The sequence below is a fragment of the Ursus maritimus genome, unplaced genomic scaffold (assembly GCF_017311325.1).
Source record: "Ursus maritimus isolate PB19 unplaced genomic scaffold, ASM1731132v1 scaffold_7, whole genome shotgun sequence".
Classification (NCBI taxonomy): domain Eukaryota; kingdom Metazoa; phylum Chordata; class Mammalia; order Carnivora; family Ursidae; genus Ursus; species Ursus maritimus.
The window spans coordinates 2,377,164-2,399,295 of NW_024426885.1; the positions used below are offsets into that span (position 1 = coordinate 2,377,164).

At 49.5% G+C, this 22,132-nt stretch overlaps 1 long non-coding RNA gene across 1 annotated transcript in view; it reads right to left on the bottom strand.

Annotated features, from left to right (window-relative positions):
- Positions 1-22,132, bottom strand: part of LOC121101293 — a 381,066-nt gene that overhangs the window by 47,826 nt on the left and 311,108 nt on the right. Inside the window, exon 5 of the long non-coding RNA XR_005833280.1 lies at positions 16,747-16,860. This is a non-coding gene — a long non-coding RNA (uncharacterized LOC121101293). The remainder of the gene's footprint in view (positions 1-16,746; positions 16,861-22,132) is intronic.

A 22,132-nucleotide genomic window follows, 5' to 3' on the forward strand; every position in this document is an offset into this window, starting at 1 on the left:
ATAAGCTCCAGAGATTATGTCTGAGATCCAGGGCCAAGTATCGGTGGGTATTTTGCTTCAGAGCAGAGTATATTCATTTTGGAATTCCTTTAGTTATGTGTCAGTTGGCAATGCAGAATTTCTGGGAAAGTTGCATTAAATCAAGCCTATTAAGTGGTGAGTCTCAATTGTTATCAGACAGAATGTCCCTGTGTCACCCTGATGTGAGAAGATGCAGTCAGGGGACAGCTCACGAAGCACCTGCACTGCCATTCCCAAATCACAAGGAAATCATTCACCCTCCACCGTACCATTCATGTCCGGAGTCAAGAGAGAAGAAAACGAAGCGATGGGCATTGGCAGGAACATGCTCCATGCCCCAGGGTCAGAGACGCCAGGCTTCTTGGAACTGTCCATCTGTATCATGGAGCACTGCTAATACCATGCTTGCTACCCGTGTTTGCTCCCCAGCGGGCATGATGTGTGCCAGATGCCAGGCCACATGCTGGCATGCAGAAAACTGCTCTTCTAAGAGGAAGCGAACACCTGTCCCAGGTAGATTAACCAAAGGACCTTTGCTCCATCCATATTCTTCTGCATTGGAAGTGATAGTAGAAATTAGGTCTTATTCATCTCAATTTAGCCAAACACCAGTAGATTCATCTTTACTGCCCTGTCTCCATTTGTTCAGCAACCATTCATTCCTAACTGGCCCCTCTAGTTTTGTGCCTGTATTGCTCCTTCCAAGCAGTCATTGCCACAATCACCAGTGATGGTGACATCTCCGATGAGTGTTCCTCCGTGTCCATTGGGGTCAGAGCAGAACTTACCATGTGGAGATTCTCTTCCTGGGATTAGGTAAGAAAGCCCACCTACCGACATACTCCGGGCTGCTCCATCACCATCTACAGACACTCCCTCCTTTATCAGGCCATTCACTGTCAAAGACTCTCAAAGCTCCTTTTCTGCATTTATGTTCTCTCTCTAGAAAATCTCATCTGTGCTCTTGGCTTTAACTGCCACCTACAGTCTAATCATAAATTTATACCTCAGCTCAGGTTTCCCCTCTGTGCTCCACATCCATACACACCTAACAGCCTCCTGGGCATCTCTTCATGTGTGTGTCATGGATGTTCAACACACCCAACGCTCATGACCTCCTCCAACGCTAGTCCTCTCAACATTCCTTTTCTTAGGAACTAGAACCATGTTAGACAAACCAGAACTCTAAAATGCATCCCAAACTCCTGTCAATCCTTTGTCCTCCTACCTGAAGTTCATCCTACACTGCGCCCTGAAGAGTTCAACTCCTAAGTTTCTCTCCTCCACATCTCCATCATCGGTCTTGTCCAACCTGCTGTCATGGCTGCCCTGAAGACTTCTGTCCACTCCTATCTGAGTATCCATGTCCACTCTTATACCTTCTAACCCAACAGAGTGATCTCTTAAAAAGTCAAACCAATCATGTTGCCCTGCTGGCCAAAATCTTTCCCATTTTGAGGGACTTTAACATTATTTCCCATTGTTCTTAGGATGAAGCCCACAATTCTACACTTGGCCATAAGACCCTGCATATCTTCATGCCTCCCTAGGAGGTTACCTCCCTTGATTCAGTCTTATGGCATGAAGAACAATGCCCTTCGCACAGATGCCTTGGTGATGATTTGACCACTGGCTGCCTTCGGCCACAGGCTCTATTTCTCACAAGGCCTGTTTTGTTCATCTTTTATCTCTGTGCCTCATATTATGCCTCACCCAAAATTAGTGTGCAAATAAGACTTATAAACAAATGAATTAATAATTATTTTAAACCCTTCATCTGTGGACATCCCAACCTACAGTTCACTGACCCTGAAAACTAGAAACAGGTCCAAGCCAGACACCCCATGGAAGGAATTCAAAAGGCAGCTGGGACAATGTCTCTGTGAAAAGCAACAACTCTGCCTTGTTCTCACCCATGATCATGAGCTACTGCTCGCACGACCACAGCAGGCGGCCTCTAGCTTGAGACTACGGAGAACCCAGTTTTCAGTCTCTTCTCTGCCACCCATCCTGCATGGTAGCAGTTTAGACCATGAAATGTGCCTGTCTTCACAGGCTTCATAAATTACACTGCTTCTGGACCCCAGAATGGACTTAGAGGTCTTGTTATTACCCAATGAATTATCATGCTTTGTTTCTTTTTATTTCCATTTAAGTTCAGCTGGATGGTTTGCCTCATCTCAGGTCTGAAATTGTGGTTTTCAACTGAAACGTGTTTATGAGGAGGAAAGAAAAGAGTTTGACTGTAAATTTGTGGCTTAGTCTAAGTATTGATTGGTCAAATCACATCCACAATTGCTTTCATAGGAGCAGCTGGCTCAGAAAAGAAGCCATGCCATTTTCTTGAAAGTGATTTGGGGTCCAACAGTGTAAGTAGGGCTTGGGCTGGTGTAGGGGTGGATTCAATAGGGTGTGAGTGGGGAGGAGAGAAAGCAGGTCTAGAAAGACCAGGAACTCGATCACTGTAGCAGAGGCAAGGTGTCTGGAAACTCCAACAACCCACCATGCTTTGAGCCCAGAAAGGTTTTTATCACATTTGGGCTCCAGTTGAGTTGAGGCTTCTTCCGTTCATCTTCATGGAGGCCTGGGTATTACCAAGCAACAGTTAAGGCTCCCTCTGGGGACAGGTGTTGTAGAGAACTGAGCAGGACGTGGCTGTGAATCCTTGGGCATCCACTGTCCCATCATTTCTGCTCCACGCAGGAGCATCTGGGTAAAAAAGGGTGGGAGAAGTTGGGTGGGAGGTGGAGCAAGGTGGGCAGGAAGAGGAATGAGGTGACAGGATCCTGCCTCTGGGCACTGATCCCACCTGCCTTCACCCCTATGCCAGGGCATGTGTAAAGCAGAGGCAGTTCAGGGGCATAGAGACCATCCTCAAAATGTACTCTCTGTATTTGTGTTTTCTAGCTAATAAAATGTGAGACAGATATCTAATGGCAGAAGCAAGTGCCAGTGCTCTCACACTCAGCCACTCCATACAGCCAGTTCTCCTAATGAACATGTTAGTGCAACCATATATTAAAGACCTGGCACTTTTTATGAGTGGTAATAGGACATTTTGCCTCTCATCTAAAGACTTTATTTGCCCTGAAAAGAGCCGTTGAGCTTTCTCTGATCTCTCTGCATGGCCCCCTGGTTGTCTGAGCATGGTCACAGCCCAGTGGTAGGATATCCTGAACCAATTAAGGGTGTTTACCACCTGATGACAAGAAAACAGCCCAGCATCAAGAAGACATCTTCGGAGAGGCTCATCAGTTCTCCTTCAAAGGGAAAAGGGATGTGAAGTCATTATTGCTAAGGATATAGGAAACTTCAAATGCCATCCTAACATGATATTTTGACAGATATTTGTTTCCATGAAAAGTAATGAATTTCACAAGGGAAACATATTGGAAAATGATTAAATGGACACAGTGCTTTAAAATGTGGCTCCTGGACCATGTTCCCCAAGTAATGATGCTCTCTGTGGTGCAATTCCAGCAGAAGGCCCATCCAGACCCTCCTGGACAATGGGGGTGGGCACATCTTCCAGGCCAGCGGCCCCCAGGGCAGCATAAGGTAAGGAGGGGTTTCTGTAACACCTGGCACAGAACCAAGAAGAGAGTGCTTGGGATTTCCCAGAGAGGGGAAGGTTCCAGTTTCTCCTTTATTGAACTGTAATTACCATATTGATCTGTGATGTTATCACAGTCCTCAGTAATCCATTACCCTTTATCTGGCACTTTTTAAAGTTTTCAGTGTTTTCAAATATTATGCTTTTTTAAAGGATAAAAGCAGAGACAGGACTCTGCTTTGGACTGGAAATTTCTTTTGGTTCAAAGAAGACATTTCTTATAGAGTCTGTAGACTTGGGCCTCTACTTATGAGGCTTTCAATTCCATTTTAGTTTGTGGAAGTTTTCTCTAAAGGCTAAGTTGCATTCCTTGGAAAACAGACACCTCAACAACCCATTTGGGACTGGTTCCTGTTTCTGCATTTTCTCAGAGGAGAAGTGCATCGTGGCATGGCACTTCAGCAACCTGGCCCCTCAGCAGGGCTCCAGATGTGCTGTCCTTCATGCACGGCCAGTAAGAGCCAAGTTCATAAGCCACGTGATGGCTCTGGGACTGACCTTGTGGCTTTCTCAGTGGGCCTGAGCATGCCCTCCCCATCACTGCAGATTCTGTTAATCTGGCTAACAACTTGATCATAAATTCTTCCCAATGAGCTAAACAAGGCCACACGGTATGCAGTGGAGCCATCTCAGGGACGGCAGAGCCCACATGGGGAGATATGGGGAGTTTGGGTTTGGGCTGCTTGGTTGGGTTTGGGTTTGGGCTACTATAGATAAGGTCTTGGCTAAAACAATTTGTAATGTATTTCTTTCTGGGTTTAAATTGAGAAGCTGCATTCACGTACTTAATTGAAGCAACAATTAAAAATATACTTTTTCACATTTGTAGAATGTCATTAAAACCCTGCCCTGAGTTTTATGAATTACCTTCCACTGTCAGTAGAAATATGTTTGAGAAAGAACATCCACTCAATTCAAACCACCCTGGGGGTTTGGAGGCAGACTGCCTCCTGTCTAACCGCTCAGGAGGGGTCTCCCAGTTTTCAGCATTTGTTGATACACCCTACTCAGTGTCTTCCCCCAAAGGAGGGAGACTTCCCCCAAATCGAGACATTGATGAGCTATCAAGAGAAACAGGTATTCATCTTTGAAAAGATCCAACTTCTTGAAATGTATTAAAACTGAGATACATGTGGTCTATACATACATAAATGTGTCTGCAATTTACGTCAAGGAAGCTAAAGAAAATGTAAGTAATAAATCCAGAATGTTTGCCCTTCTGTAAACAAAACATACTGTAGTAGATACGATCATAAAGTTAGACCCAGTACTTACTGTCCTTTGCAAAGTGTGGATGTAACCCTAATGCCAATGGCTTGCTTTACAAAATAGCAAAAATACCTTGGGAGTAGGGGGAAGATGTGCTTGTTCTAAAGGGTGAATCAGTTGTCAAAACTCATCATTCAGGCCTAACAGAGGGCAAGTGGCTGCTGGATGCAGCAGTGGCTATCCGGGGCCCTTTTCAATATCCAAAAGGCGGGTCCAATGCTTGGTTTGCACATTTGCACTTGCCCAATAGTTACAGGGGTTCTGAGTCGTTAAATGTTTTACTAATCACTATTCTGTGGTTTCACAGTTTTCCTTGGGTTGTGGTATGAGATGGAATAAGCAGGGGGATGACACACAGAACCATGGGCCGGTGGGCCGAGGAGGCCATTGATTTTAGTCCCTGCACAGACCGAGCCCACCGAGCCCCACAGAAGCAACATGCCGAGGTCACAGGGATCCTGTCTCACTGATCCTTCCACTATGCTCTGCTGCTTTCCCATTAGAGAACACGGCGCATGTTGCTATTTCATCATGCTCTACGGCTGGCATCTGGACAGTCTGGGACGAACGCCCATCCCTGCAGATCCTTCTATCCCTTCATCAGTACACAGTGGGAAGTGTATATCAGCTTCAACTAGCCTTTCATTCTTTTCCTCGGAAACACTGACCAAGCCCCAAATACGCACCAGACATCGTGCTGGGGTGTTGCTCGGCTCCGCGGAGCACGAGGTCCAGCAGTGAATGAAGGGGTACATTGTGCCTCTCCCATTAACAAAGATTAATCCAATGATGGCCCCCACGATTAGAGAGGAGGTGACAAAATGGGTAAGCTTAGAGGAAGAGTGAAAACTGAGCAAAGTATTTCTGGTGGGCAATTTGGGGGAAAAAAACATGAAAAATGTCTGTGTCCTTTGGATTAGGAATCTCACTTCCAAAAATGTATACCAAGTAAATAATTAGAAATGTTGGCTAATTGAACATAATAAAAAAAAAAAAAAGAAATGTACTTGATAAATTACATTCAACGGTTTTCAAAACAGTGCATTTTATATTAATGAAAAACTGAAAATACCCAAATGTCAAGCAATTAGAGATAGCTTAAGTAAATTATGGTATGTCCGCACCATAGAATTCTTAAAAGAACTCATTAGAATCATCATATATGAGAATATTACTCAACACAAGAAAAAAAATCACAATACACCGAATCTACAAATTCGTTTTCTGGGGAATTCTTTACAATATTGTGTCTCCCTCCATGCACTTGGTATAACCTCTCCGTTTACTTAGGTTTTCTTCAAGACTTTTTAAATACATTTTGACTTTTTTCTTACACATCTCCTTTAGATTTATTCCTTGATATCTATTTAGATATATTTTCTGAATGTTTTTTGCCAGTGTAAAAGATGCAATTTAGTTTAGTATATTGAGAAAATAGCCACAGTGACTTTGTTTTTGTTAGTATTTTCCTGGTAAATCTTCTGCCCAATCTAAAAAGCAGATGTCATCACACACAATCTTTACATAAAAAATATAATAAAATTATAGCCACAAAAATAGGCTAAAAAGTCTTACCTCAAAGTGTCCATAGCACATACGCCTGGGCAGCACCACCACAGGCCGTCTATTTTTATTTATTTATTTACTTATTTTAGTGCATATGATTTTTTTCTTTTTTTCAGTCTCCCACCCTGAATGCATAATTTTTAATTTGAGTAAACATAACAGGCATTCATATTCAAAAATGTATAACATTTTTTTCTCCATCAAGCGCCTCTGAGCGCGTCAGCGTTCTACAAACAGTGAAGCATTCAGATGTATTCTAGTTTGGAGATTCCAAACTTGGGCTCCATTTGCACAGTAGAGGCTCTGTTTCTAGAGGTTAGGAATTGTCTGCTCTTCTTTCATGACTCCCCAGTTGCAGCTAGATGAGCATTGCTTCACTCAATCCCTGCTCCTGCACCCCCCCCCGCCGGCAAAACCACCTCTGTGGCCAGGGTTCTATCCATCCTCAGGACTGAGTCAGAGCCCCAGAGACAAGAGCATCTGTCTGTGGACAGCTCAGGGGGAACGGTGCACACTGTGAAGTGAGGCGGGATGTTCAGACCCGGATGAAATCTGTCCTTTGATAGCAGTGCATCTGTTAGCTTTGTGTGAGGAAGAACAGCTGACACCAACGTGGGCTTCTATCAAGAGTCAGGGATGCATGGAAGGAATGCAAGGTGCAGGCAAGGCAAGAATGAATGGAAGAGGTTTGTAGGTCAGGACCTTCAAACACACTCACAGCATAATCCCCCAGACACAGGAAATGCACGAGATAATCAGGGGAGATGGAGGTCATAGGTAAGCTCCCCAATCTCTCCAACAGAAAACCGTGTCAGAGGGGCGCCTGGGTGGCACAGCGGTTAAGCGTCTGCCTTCGGCTCAGGGCGTGATCCTGGCGTTCTGGGTTCGAGCCCCACATCAGGCTCCTCTGCTATGAGCCTGCTTCTTCCTCTCCCACTCCCCTGCTTGTGTTCCCTCTCTCACTGGCTGTCTCTATCTCTGTTAAATAAATAAATAAAATCTTAAAAAAAAAAAAAAAGAAAAAAGAAAACCGTGTCAGAGATGTGCTCCTCAAACATGAAACACCAATGAGGCCACCTGAGAAGCACAGGCTTTCCTTCTCCTGATCTGTTGGCTTCACTCCCTAGTCTGTGGTCCTCTGGGTAGTAGCTGTCTCTGGAGAGAAGGTGTCTTAGTCAGCTTGGGCTGCCATAACAATGCCATAGACTGGGTGGCCTAAGCAATGGACACTTACTTCTCACAGTTCTGGAGAGTGAGAAGTTTAAGATCAAGGTTCCAGAAGACTCTGTTCTTGGTTAAGGGCCCTCTTCCTCACTTACAGGTGACATCTGCCTGCTATGTCCTCACACGGCTAAGAGAGCAAGCACTGGTACCTCTCTTCTTTCAAGAGCACTAATTCTATCATGTGGGCCCTACCCTCACGACCTCCTGTACCCTTATCACCTCCAAGAGGCCACAGCTCCTAATTTTATAATATTGGGGTTAGGGCTTCAATATATGACTGGGGGAGGGGCAGGGGGAGGGCATAAACATTCGGTCCACAACAGGAGGTGGCCAGAGGTGTGTGACAATACCTCTCACCTGGCTCCCGCATGTCCACCTAGGACTGGTGAGTGACATTTCCACCTTTGCCTCCAGGCACCTCTGAGATACTGGAACAAAGTGCTAGATAAAACAGCTCCAAGTTCAAGGTCACATCTCACCCCTCAAAACAAGCATGAATGTCCTATTTAATGTCCCACCTCAAATTACACCCAGCACTGCGGACTCATAGTTCTTCAATGATTAGATAATGAGACTCAGGGCCAACAGAAAATTCCCCAAAACATATGTTAATAACATAAAAATGGTGGTAGCACGTTCTTAATTTGTACATTTTCTTTCATTGTGACATTCTGAAAATTAAATCTCTTTCCCCGTGTATATTAAAGTCTGAGGAAATTTAACTGTAAAGCTGTCCCTTCTTCTCCTTGGTCTGGTCAGAGGGTCCTGCCATGTCCCCTTCCAGCGGACGCTCCAGCACTGACTTCTGCTGGGACCCAGGAAGCTCCCTCACTCCCTCCCCCGCTGAATTCTTCTTTCCCACAAGTTTTAGAGAAGATGGTCAAATCCCAAGGTCTGTGATAGCTGCCTGCAGCCAGTTCGAATCTAGAACCTGACACATGATTAAAGTCCAGAGCACAGTGTGGCTGGTTGCCGGCCTCAGCATTAGCTCGAGGAAAGAAGGCAGAGAACATGTAAGAAAAAATGAGGAAAAAAAAAAAAAAAGGCTTTGACTTGTCTGAATGCCAGCCAGTTTGCGCTTGTTGTCTGGAGGTCACAACCTGTGAACTTCAACTCAGCCGGGAGAAATCATCCATCAAGAGTTTAAGTGAGTTGTCATGTGCTTTCCTCTCCTAGAAGCCCATGGCCTTTTGAAGACTGCCATATGTTTCTGGGGTTTCTGACCTCTGTCATGGGCTTCTTCCCCCCAAAATTGCCTTTTCTCAGTGTTCAGGTCTCCAGGGCTCTGGTTGACCTTCGCTACATTCAATGTTGCTGAGGTCTGAGTCCACGACTGCAATATAAGTCACTGCATCCTGATTCCTCTCCCACCGTGGCCCCAGCACAAATCCTAGCCAGCCTCGCTCAGCAACCAGCTGCCTGGGAAGACCCGCCGCCCACCCAGGGACACCACACATCACAGCCACACGAGCAGCCCCTCTCCAGGTGTACGTCATTGATCCCCCAAAGCTACACTGTGGAAACATCCCACTGGCATCATGTTGGGCACCAAGATGGCAGAGGTTCAGCATGGATTTGGTGCCTGAGTCTCACGTTCCTCCCTTATTACCTACATGCTCCAACCAACAAAACGTAAACAGGCAGAACTAAGCAAAATGGTAGGGGGCAGGGTGTTGGGCAGGGCATCCTGACAGAGAGGCAGAGGAGACAGAGACTGCCCTGAACCAAGGCAGGCAGATCCCTGAGCAGAGGGAGTAGAGCCAAGAGGAAGGTCTATGTGGGAGAAGCCATGTTCGAGCTCCCCCACAGTCAGGAAGAACATGGCCAGGGGCTCCCTCCCTTTCCCGTTCTGACAGGTCTTCCTCTTTCTGTGGCAAGGGAAGCCAACGCTGCCTAGCAGAAGTGCTCCCACCATCCCGGGCTCCCTAAGGAGGAGTCCCCTGTTGGGAAAGCAGGGCAGCCGCAGGCTGGGTAGTTGAATTCCTCTGCTGCCCCAGGACTGGCCACAGGAGGCTGCTTGTTGGAGTTATAAGTTCTTCCTCATTTTCCGAAAGGATGCTTGGAATCAAGCTCACGTCATTCTTGTGATAATGTTGTTTTTATAAAGGGAACAATAATTTTCTCCAATGTCCCTTCTACCTTTCACAATCTAATTTCATGATTTTTCTTCTGAAATGACAGATTTTACCCTCCTGATGAAATGAATTGCATCTATCAGTTTTCTATTACTGAATCAACCTTTTATTTTTAAAATAAACCATTGGGTGTGGTCAATTATTGTTTAAATATATAATTCTCCCTTCCCTCTGGATTCTGAAAGAGCCCCAAAATTTTACTTCTGGATTGCTAGCTCAGGCCTCGGCCCGGGAATTTCTCTCCCTCTCGGCTTCAAGTGCTGCTTTTATTCCCACTAACTGCACCGTAGATTCTTCTGCAATCCTTCCTAGACCTCCACACCCATGCTGCCTTCCCCTCTCCTCCCACCTCTCCAGCCTGAGAGTTTCCAGAATAGAATTTTCGGAGCTACGCTTTCCCCCACGTCTCCGGCACCACTCCTTCCCTGGTATCTCCGTGTTGCTAGAGCCCCTGCATGACTGTGGCTGTTGGTCCTTCTGGTGCGCACATCCCTGGAAACTCAACATCTACCAGAGACGGCGGGCCGGGGGTGGCTTCGCCCCCAAGACTAATGCCTCGGGTGCAGGCGACCCCTTCTGCTGTGTAACAGCGCCATCCCACACTGCTTAGAGGATGGAGTACCCTTGTTGAGCGTGACATCTCCTTCTTAGTTTCTAACACGAGCGTCATTTCTCTCTTTCCTCCTGGGCCCATGAGTATTTATAAATAACTCAGGATAGTCTAAATCATTTTGTAACAACCCCAGTCTCATTGGCCTAAATCGATGAAGGTTTGTTTCTTCCCTCCGGCATACATTCCCTGAAGGTCAGGTGGGGGCGGAGGTGGGAAGGAGGGTTTTGCTTGGCCTGGTCCTCAATCCAGGATGGAATCAATGGAACAGGGTCAATCTCAGAAGGGACAGAGCCCTGCAGGGTGTCCCTCTGGCCATCAAACATTCCAGCCCCACAGTGGTGCCAAGACCTCTGCTTAGAATCCTGGTCTGGACACACAACCCTACCTTGAACCAGCAGGAGCAAGAGGGGAAAGATAGCAAGAGCAGCACAACTGACTCCCAAACTTTCAAAGGTAAGCTGGAAGCAGACAGTCAGACATGGCTGGTCCCTTGCCATGTTAACCCAGAGTTCTAACATATTCCTTCTGAATCTGGAACATGTCCAAGGAGCAAAGCTTTGTTCATCTGGGATTCCACTGCTCTTTGCTCATTTCTTGCTTCTGGCACTTGGCAATGCAAATCGTTCACAAATAAAGAGCCCCTGGTTTGCTCTCTTTCTGGCTGCTCCCTCCCAGTCTCCTTTGCCAGCCCATCTCCATCAGCCAGAGGCTGAAGGGCTCCAGCCCTGGTCTCCTTCCTGCCTGCATTCTCCCCCGAGGCTGTCACCGACTCTGCACCCACAATTTCCACGTATGCACATCCAGCCCCACGCGTATGTCTGAGCTCAGACCCACATCTGCAGCCACTTCCTCTAGGGCAGGATGTGGGTCAGCTGCGGGCCCCACGCGTCCTCCCTGACTCCCGTCCCCAGCTCTTTTTCCATCGTATCTCTGGCACCAGCCACTGCCCTGGAAATCTGCACGGTTTCCCGCCCCTCACTCCCGTTAACCCGTCCTCTCCCAAGTTGCTCCTGCACGGCCCGCTTCCCTGTGTTCCGTGACCACCCACCCCACCCAGACAAGCCACTGACACGCTTCCCCAAAACAGCGGTAGCGGCTGCCACAGTAGTCACCAGCAGCCAACCCAACCCATGCTCCACACAGTGTCAGAGAAGTCCCTTAAAATGCCAGTCTGATCATACCCCCCCATCTGGAACCCCATGACTTCCCATGGCCCCTGGACTAAAGTCTGGCACCTCCCATGGCCTCCCTGGCTCAGCTCACCACCCTGCCTACCTACTGAGCCCTTCATCTCCTCTCTGCCTGCCCGGTGCTTCACCTCCGGACAGGACCCAGCTCTGTGCTCGGCTCCGTGCGTTCCTGTCGCCATCTGTAAATTCCTAATGAGTTTGGAACGGGGGCTCCGCCTTTGTAGTTTACACTGAACCCCACAAATGATGTAGCTGCTTCTATTCCTGGAGAGGTCTCCTAACCCTTCGGGTCTCTGCCCAAGTCGGTCTGTCTAGAATGTCCTTGCCTACCTCCCCTCCTAACCAGCCTTCAAGTCTCAAAATAAACACTTGCCCAAGAAACCCTCCCAGTCCTGCAGGCTTCCAGAGCCTTCTCCGTAACCCTCACCTTGGTGGCCACTGGCCAGGCTCTGTCTATCCTGCTCACCTATAAGTTCCCAAGAGCCTCCAGGGACTTTCTGTCTTCATGAACACAGTGTGGTCAGGTGACACATATGGGGGTCAGGGATAGACTCAAGGGACAGCTAGCCTGGATTTGAATCCTGCCTCAGCTACGTCCTGGCTGTGTGGCTCTGGGCAATTCCTCAGCTTCTCTGTGCTTTAACTTTCTTTTCTTTTTTTTTTAAAAAGATTTTATTTATTTATTTATTTATTTATTTATTTATTTATTTATTTTTTGAGACAGAGACTGAGACAGCACCCAAGCAGGGGGATTTTTTTTTTAGTATTAGTACATCCCAAGCAGTCTTTGGGTTATATATCCTAAAATACTGACACCGTTCATCTGAAAATTGAACTGGGCACCCTGTACTCTATCTGGCAACCCTACACCAGTCCTGTCCTCCCAGCTCTCCAGATCCCCATCTGCTTCTCCCTGACTCCCATCCTGATGGGTCACAGTTTGCTCACCTGAGCCCCTCCGAGGACAGCAGGAAGCACCGCTCTCTCTCCTTGCTTCCTGCGGGCGCCTCTTCTTTGCCCTGACCGTCCTCCCCTCGTGTCAGGTGAGTCCCTCTGCTACCAGACCCGCTATAGGGGAGTGGACCAGGTCCGGGTTCAGAGGGTGGGATGACGGCGGAACCTGGGGGCTCGGCAGCCGCAGAGCCGGCTCATTTGCTTTGCCTGTCTCGGGCATCATTCATTTCGTATTCAGTACAGCATTTCCCAAATGGAAACACTCATCTGTCTCATTGTCCGAAGCACCATCCACTCTCCCCAGAAAGGTCCCTTCACAGTGCTGGCCGCCCTCTGTCACAGCCCTCCAGGCACCAGAGGTAACCAATCACGCCGACACAGTCACGGCAGCTCCATCCTGTCCTGCCAATTCTCCTTCCTTTTCTCAGCGATGATGGAACCTCCCGGACTTCCCCCTCGCTGCACAGACGTTGTCTTCCTCCCGTTCTCATTCATCCCAGATGGTCTCATCAATATTGCATGATTGTAACAGACCCACGATCTTTGGATTCTGGGAAGTCACTATACTCCCTTCACTAATTTTGTAAAATGGGAGAATTTTTCTCAATACTAAGCAAAAAGGGACAGTTTTATTTTCAATAATAATGCTATTTCAGAATTTTTTAAAGCATCCTTTTTCCTTGTGGATCCTTGACATTAGAGTTGCAAATTAACTTAACATTTTCTTAAATTGGAGATTCTCAGTGAATAACTACATCTGAATCCCAATCAAATTTTTCATGTCAACGAAGTGGTTCACATCAAAGTGGAAAAGGGCTTTTAGCTCCTCATAATGAATCTTGCTTGTTGCCTCCAAGTGCAATCACTGCGAGGCTACAGATAATTTAATTACCACGATTGGCACCATCTGCTTAAACTCGAGTTTCCAGGCAAAGCAACAAAGGAGACAAAACCTGGGACTAGAAAGTGGGAGGGACACGGGCCCGGGGGGAACAGGAAAGGGACGGGGACAGGGGACAGAAGCCCAGGGGAACGGGACAGGGACGGGGACAGGGGACAGAAGCCCAGGGGAACGGGACAGGGATGGGGACAGGGGACAGAGGCGCCCTCCTTTTTACCTGCCAGTTTTTTTCACTCATTCACAGGGTGGGGACCTGCCCTATGCCTCCCAGGGATGAAACTGAACAGTGACTACGGTTTCCTCCCTAGGACTATAATGTCCCCCATGATTGCCCCAGGAGGTCATTCTGATTGCTTCCTATCACCCAGAAGGAAAGATACCATGAAAGCCAATCCAGCTTAGGTTGTGTGGGGTTGTTTCTGTGTTTTCTTTTTTCTTTTCTTTTCTTTTTAAGTTCCACAAGTAATCAATACAGTTCTATTTTAATAAAACCGATTTTAACAGAAAAAGTCCTGGTATGAATTAACTCTTCCTTATGGTAGACCGTATCATTTTTCTGACCCAATTCTCTGCTTTAGCAAGCACGCTTGGGAAGGTGACGACGGCTCTCTGCTCTAGAACACTGGGCAGAGCTGAAGGAAAGCAGCAGACAGGCTTGCTTCTGATCTATCCTCAGTAACAGCCCGCCTGTGGTTTAGAAGCCCTTGGCTCTCACCGGCATCATCCGTAGCCTGTGACGCCTGCACACAGGGTCCACACAGCGCCTGCCCTTTGCAGGAAGACCCGTGAAGGACCTCACTGCTGAAGGACATCTTTGTTTTAGTCTCGGCTGTGTTTTCATCCAACTAGTTGCAACAGTTGAACCACAGGACTCACCAGAGTTGGCTAAATATTTTACCTGTTTTGTGAGTTCTAAACCTTATCTTTGACCTAGTCTGACCCACCGGACAACCCAAGCAAAAGTGGGATCTGAACTGTCGCCACGGCCAGCCTGGCTCACGGAGCCCACTGAAGAGGAGACTGTGGGGAGGCTCTGTAAATGGTTAATCCCACCCCGAGAAAACATGGCCGCATCGGGTGGACTCTCGCTGGCTTTGTCCGTGTGGGGCTTTTAGAGTTGTGTACGTCCACAGAGACCCTGCGGGGTCATCCCCAAAGAGTTTCACAGGAGTAAATGTCCTGCTCGTGCCTGTTAGGCAAACACCCAGATGTGCTCGGGGTCCAGTGGCTCTGAACTGAAGCGCAGTGTGGCTGGCCCAGGGGAACCTGTGAGGACACTCTGCACCTGCCGCCGCCTCCGTGCTGGCTCGAGACCACTCACCTTTGCCCCCGGAAAAGCAAAGGCAAATCAATACCTACAGATGCTTAAACTGGCCCAGAATTCTAGGGTCGGAAGATATTCAGTTCAGACGCAGTGAATAACACGATTCACTCCATCCAGCCTTTCCACAGCTGGCTCGAGCAGAGCTGGCTGTGCGTGCATGACCTCACTGCCCCCTCACGGCGCTCTGAGAGACCCAGTATGACCTCTGCATCCGAGCAGGTCTTCCAGAACGGACTCGAGGTCAGAAACCCAAGCCAGGCTGGAAGCTGTGCTCACTTTCAGAACTCTCTGACCCCAACGACCCTGCTCATAAGAGGCACTGCCTTTTCCTTCCGAAGCTGGACACGGATGGTGATTTGTGAACAACTAAAACCTCTTACCTCGTGCAAAAACACAAGCTTTTCGCTCACAAAGGACGTCCTCTGGCAGAAAATCCCATCATCCCTTTCGAAAGTGGTTCCCATGTGATGCTTGGCGCATCCAGGGATTCTTGGCATGGGGGCGTTGGCTAGCATGCCCACGAAGCCACGTGGTGTTGAAAATGCTGTAAGGGGCAGAGGCATAGAGCACCTGCCACCTGTCCGAACGGGACGAAGTACTGCATTTCCAAGGGAAGCGATGAAGAACCTTCAGATGGGGTTTGCTGCCGACACTTACCAGCCCCTGAAGGAAGAAGCCCACGGTGGCGGCAGCTTGCTTCAAACTATCCAGTGCCCTGTGTCTACCAACTACCACTCCGGGGCAGGGATATGCCAGGGAGGGATTGTCAGTCACGCACTCTCCTTGACAATCAGTCCGCATTTAGATTAATTATATAAGAAGCTGCAAATAACTTGACTACGGAGGACGCCGCCTTACCCATCATAGAAGCACAATAGATACTTTTTAATTAAATCGAGCTCAGCTGAAGAGCCTTGTCTGTGTTTCAGCCCCCACAGTGAAAGGTAAAGGCAAGGCGGAAGGACCAGTCCAAAGTCCCCAGGCAGCCGACGGGGCAATGCAGAGAGCACATCAGCACACCGCACGTGTTCAACAGCATCAGGCCACCTGCCGGCCTGGCCTTGGGTCCACATCCCCGGTTTTCCCCGGTTTACCTGGGCCATCCCCACCTGGACGCTGCCAAGACCTTCCATGGCACAGAAGTCCTGGGTACAGTCTACCTGTGTCTTCAGTACCACAGAGCCCAAGTCAGTGGCTCCAACAGGAAACCAAGGTCACAGGAGGACCCTGGTTCCCGTGACCTCCATCCCGGTGCCTCCACACCAGGGAGTCACTGGAAATACTTCCCTCCGTGGGCACCTGTGCTGGGATTTCAATTCTTCCTGGAACTCAGCAGACCAGCAAGGTGAAAGAGTCAATCTCCCCCCTTTGCCCCTTGCAGCAACCCCAGGGGGTACCTTGGCATTGGGGACCTGCAAAGACTGTCCCAGCCCCCTTCTAATGGCCCCTGCCCCGGTGCTCACAGCACGGACTCAGCGAACAGAAGAATGTGGGTGCCAGGTGACATTAATGCCCAAGGTTGGTGCCCTAAGCTTCCTGTTAAATTTCCTCACGGGATGGTTAATCTTACACAGCAATTCGCCTGCACCGGTGCCCAGATACTCAGGCAAACGTTACTGTGGGCAGGTCTTTGGGGACGTTTTTGAATGAGATTAATTTTTTTTTATTTTTTGAGAGGGAGTGGGAACAGATAGAAAGGGAGAGAGAATCCCAAGCAGGCTCCATGCCCAGCTTGATTTCACAACCCTGAGATCATGACCTGAGCAGAAATCAAGAGTCAGTCTTTTAACCAACTGAGCCACCCAGTTGCCCCTGGAAACAGAGCGAATGAGATTAACATTTAAATTCATGGATTTTGAGTCAAGCAGAATGCCCTCCATCAGGTAGGTGGGCCTCATCCAGTCACATTTCCTCCTGAATAGAACAAAAGACTGACCTTTCCAGAGCAAGAGGGTACTCTGCAGCGGGCCATCTTCGCACTTGATCTTCGCTGGGACCCCAGCCTGCAGATTTTGGACTGACCAGCTTCTAGAATCAGGTGAGCCAATTCCTAAAAAATAAATACATTTTTTTAAAAATATATATTTTGTATTCTATATTAATTATACATTAACACATTATAGAATATACATATTACATAATATGTTATGTATATTATTATATGCATAATATGTTGTTTTTCTTATATATTATGTATTATATATAGAGAGAAATATATATAGGTATGTATATAGTCACATCCTATCGGTTCTGTTTCTCTGGAGCCCCCTGACTGACACGCTCATGAAGTGCACACATCTGGGGAGAGGAGCAGCTGTGTGCACGGAACAGAGAAGGGCAGGTGTCTGGGAGTGTCTGGGAACCCCCACATCTCCCCATCTGTGCTCCCCAGGACAGAATTCCTGGTATATAGCTGAAGCTGGAAGAGCTGTCTGTGCCCTAAGACACAGGAAGGGAGGGACATGCAATGTGTCCTAACCTTTAACCCTTTCTCCCCATAGAGCGGGTCTTCAGTGGAATGTGCTAGGACTTCATCCACTGGAGGACGTGCCGCAGGAGGCGGGGCTTCTCCGGGACCCCCAGCTTCCAGGAGGGGCAGGGGCCCTGGGCACGCCAGCGCCATGCAGACTCACTCTCCTGGCTGAGCTGGTGCCCAGACCGGCCTCAGAAACGAGCAACTTCTCTAGCAAACATCCGCACAAGCAACACGTAGTCACTCTCTCCTTGTCCAGTTGCACCCACAACAGAATCTCCATGGGCCCGGCCCCACGGATGAGTCCCAGCTTCCTCCTGAGGGTATCTCTCCAGCTCCTCATGCCCGGCCAAGGTCCTGCTCAGCACGGCCAGGTATGTCCTCTCCGGGATCCCACCTCGAGTCACCCCCTGGCCCCTGGTGTCCTGGAGGGTCTCCCTGCCGTGTGTTCCCAAGGCGTGGGAACCTGCCTTAGCCACATCTGTAGCCCCAGACCCCACACTGTGCCAGAACCCTCAAAACTACCGGGTGAACACTTGCCAGTGGAATGGGCTCCGTAGCACCAGCTCCCGTTGTGGGGCATTTAGTTAACGAAGGGTTTCACCCCCATTAGCTCACTGAAGGGAACTGAGAACACATCTGGTCCACCAAGCAAAGGACTCGTACTCGGGCTATTTGTAAAGTCCCCTACGGGTTCATGGGCTCTGAGGGCCTGGCATAGGGCACGGGAATCGGTCTGCCCAGCACGTGGTCCCCGCCTGCGCCACTCCCCAGATGCACCAAGAGACCGGGGAGGGCCCAGACCCTCAGATCCCCTCTGTGCCCCCACAGGGCCCCCATGACAGGTGCTGACTTTCACATTTCTGGGCTCCTCCCTTAGGCTCCCACTTGCAAGTCCCACTAAACACGGAGACAACCCTTGTCTTGTGGAGATAATTCTCTGTACTCTTGTTTTGTGCCTGGCACATACTTTGTAAAAGGACCCATCCCCTGGACAGCCCCATGGAGTGGGCAAACGTTCCTTTATGGAAGCACTGACAGTGGTGAGGTCTGGGAGAAAACCAGAAATCACGCTCCATTTAAAACGAATTGGCAAAGCGGCTCTTATGTAAGGGGTTCTGAGTCAACTGATGGTGACCGTGTAGACATTTCAGGGGGCTCTAAGATTCTGCTCAGGCTTTGAAGAATTTAACTCTGGCAGAAACTGTCTTAGCTAGCTAGTTAACATTAGTTAGCTAGTTTACCCTGAAGGATTAAAACACAGCAGCTACCCTGTAGTTCGAAGCTCTTGAGCACAGACCCGCTTTGGAGGTGAACTGTTCCTCAACAGTGAGAAGCCAGGAGCTTCGGGGAGCAGACGCCACAGGCGCTGTGTTCCACGCTCTTCTAAGACACGGAATCCAAGGCTGGAGGGCGTCTGAGTGTGCAGTCCCCGCAGGAGCCTGCCTTCCCAGGGGGGCTGTCCCCCAGGCTTATCTGTGCTCCAGCGTTTTCTCACTGGGTGATGGACACCATGGCCACAGGCACAGCCCGGAGGTGCAGGGGCGCCTGGTTGGCCCCGAGGCTTCCCTCGGCCACTTGTGAGGTGCCCTTCAGGCTGACGGTCCTGGGGTCTTCCCCGGGAGTCCCGGAGGAATCAGGCAGGGGCCTTGGAGATGCTCCTTGCTCTGGCCTCACTCTCTCTGCTCCCTCCTGCCTGCTTCCTGGCATCATCCCCAGTAAACCCCCTGCTCCCAAGCCTGACCCCGGCCCCCAGGCCCCACATGCCTGCCCCCTCGGGCCATCTCTGAGATCTGAGTGTCTGCTTCTAATCCAATCAGACATCATCCCTGATGTCCCCGGTGTATCTGCCAGGACAGCCCAGGGATGTGGGGATTAGTCTCCTGAACCCCCATCTTCCCGCCAATGGGGGCTACAGGAGTCCAGAGCTGAAGTCAGGGGCCCAGGCGCCAAGTGCCCCGGGGTGAGCGGAGCTGCACGCCCCTGCCGGTGCTCCCAGGCGCCGCACTGCCTCCCGCCTCAGAGTGACAGGTCTGTTCTCAGTGGGTGAAGAAAGCACTTTTCACAGAGAAGATTGAAGCGTCTCAGACTGAATAAACCTGCCAGATGGGTTACTGATTGTGGCCATAATACCCGCCTTATTTTCTCTCTCCCTTCCTCTGAGAAACCAGCTCTAACAGCCTGCGCGGCATCCGCCACCTGCTTGCTGACTGGGATCACGTCATGCTGACGCGGGGCCTCTGCCCCTGGCTGCAGGGTCACAGGGCCCTGGGGCCGGAGGGGCCAGCCCGGCTCTGCCGGGAACCCCTGAGACTCCCTGGGAAACACCACCGGCCTTCGGACGACAAACCTCAGCTCCTACCGAGTGCAAACGCCGTCCCCCACGCCCACGTGAGATTTGGGGGGGGGGGCAGCGAAATACAAGTAGTGGTTCGAGTTTTGCCTGTTCTTTGGTTAATTTATGATGCCGCTCTGAACGAAAGCCATATTTTTATGGCATTGGATCCGATATTTATAGCGAAATCTACGTTTGTCTGCTACGCACACCCGTTAATTACCGGGGGGCTGATACAGCACGGCGGGGCCGAGTCCCTGAGCCCATCACTGCAAAGCCACGTTTTGCTCGTTACAGAAGACAAGTGTGAATCTCCTCAGTCCTCTTACGATATTCTTACCCGGCTGCCCTCAGAGGAGGGTCCCCACTAAAGTCCCCAAAGCCCCCCACCCTTCCTACCTCTGTTCCAAAGCCTCTGAGCATCAGCCACACCTTCACCCAGACACTTAAGGACTCAAGTTCATCCATCATCAGTGAACGTGGACGCCTGTTCTCAACAGCTGCAGTCTGGGGGCACCTGTCACACCACTGTCCCCGAAAGTCAGACACACAACGCTCCCGCCCCCGACACTTAGCCCGCACTGTGCCTCTGACTCCCTCAGACACACACGTCTCTATGCTCCCCACTGCCACCTCACTCACACACTGACACACTCTCAAGCACACTCCTACACACTCACTCATACTGTCACTCACTCTCAGTATCACACACTGACACACTCGCTCTCAAGCACACTCCTACACACACACACACTGTCACTCTCAGTATCACACGCTGACACACTCACTCTCAAGCACACTCCTATACACACTCACACTGTCACACACTCTCAGTCACACACACACTGTCACACACTCTCAGTATCACACACACATGCTCACTCTCAAGCACACTCACTCCTACACACTCACACTGTCACACACTTAGTATCACACACACTCCTATACACTCGCATATTCCTACACACTCATGGTCATACAGGCACACATTCACTCTCAGTAACACACACACTCCTACACACTCACACACTCGCAGTCACACTCACTCACACACTTGTTATCAGTCACACTCACACTCCTACAACCCACACCCATACACACTCACACTCACACGTCCAGATCAGTAACTGCCTCAGCCAAGCAGTCTCTGGGACACAGAAAGGCAGCAGAACCTCCTGCAGGACGCGCACCCCGGCGGGCTCCACAGGCAACAGGGAGACACCGCGGTCCGGCTCCAGACCACCGCAATAAAGCAGATGTCGCAATGAAGTGAGTCAAACGACCTTCCGGCTCCCCAGGGCATCGTAAAGTTGTGCTCAGACAATACAGTAGGCTATTGTGTGTGCAAGAGCACTGCATCTAAGAAAACAATACACAACCTGAATTTAAAAATACTTCATTGCTAAAAAATGCTAGCCACCGTCCAAGCTGTCAGCAGTCACAGGTCAGAATAACAAATGTAATAATCATGAAAACTTTGAAACACTGTGAGAATTACCAGAATGTGACACAGAGACATGAAGTGAGCAAATGCCTTTGGAGAAATGGAGCCGTTAGACTTGCCCGACACAGGGTCGCCCCAGACCTCCGATCTGTAAAATACAGAGTGTCCGTGAGGCGCAGTGCAACGAGGTGTCCTGCACGTGCTCGTGGCCGTGAGCAAGATCCCACAGTCATGCTCGCCAGCCGCCTGGGCAACCCTGGAACCCGGAACCTGCCACGTGGGAGGCCCTGCCTGTGCGCGTGGTCGGGAACACAGAGGCACCTGCCACTCGTGACAAGAGCAAGCGGAGAAGGAGGGGCTCCCCGAGGGGGAAGAAGACAGACATGAGAAAAGCCATGACCCGGGGATGCCCACGTCTATCGGGAGGGGAGCTTAAGTGAGCCCACCGAGCAGGTTGTCTGATCTTCAATCTCGGCTGTAAATCCCTCATCCTGAATGACATCACCACTGTGTCCTTCGGCCACACTGATGCCACGATGTCTTTTTTTAAAGATTTAATTATTTATTTGGGAGAGAGCGAGCACATTATGGAGAGGCACAGAGGGAGAGGGTGAATCTCAAGCAGACTGCCTGCTGAGCGTGGAGCCCAACACGGGACTCAATCTCATGACTCTGAGATCGTGACCTGAGCTGAAAACCAAGAGCTGGATGCTTAACCAACCGAGCCACCCAGGCGCCCCCACAATGGCTTAATATACTATTCTGGGTGAAAAAAAAGTCAGCTTTTCCATTAAACAGATCATTTTTTCCACAGGGTTACTGAAAACGATATACATGTGCATTTGCGTGCACACACACACACACACACACACACACCCAACCCTGCTGTGCCCGACATAGGGAGGACTCAAAACATATTAACTGGTTAACATCACATGAAATCGCTGGGCTGATTCTAGAATGGAACCGTTAAAGCCACTTCTGCCGAGAAATGCTATTTCTTCCCCCCTCCTCTTGCACAGCTGGATGGAGTAGCCATCTGACTGCTGATACCACGTTCTTCGAGTCAG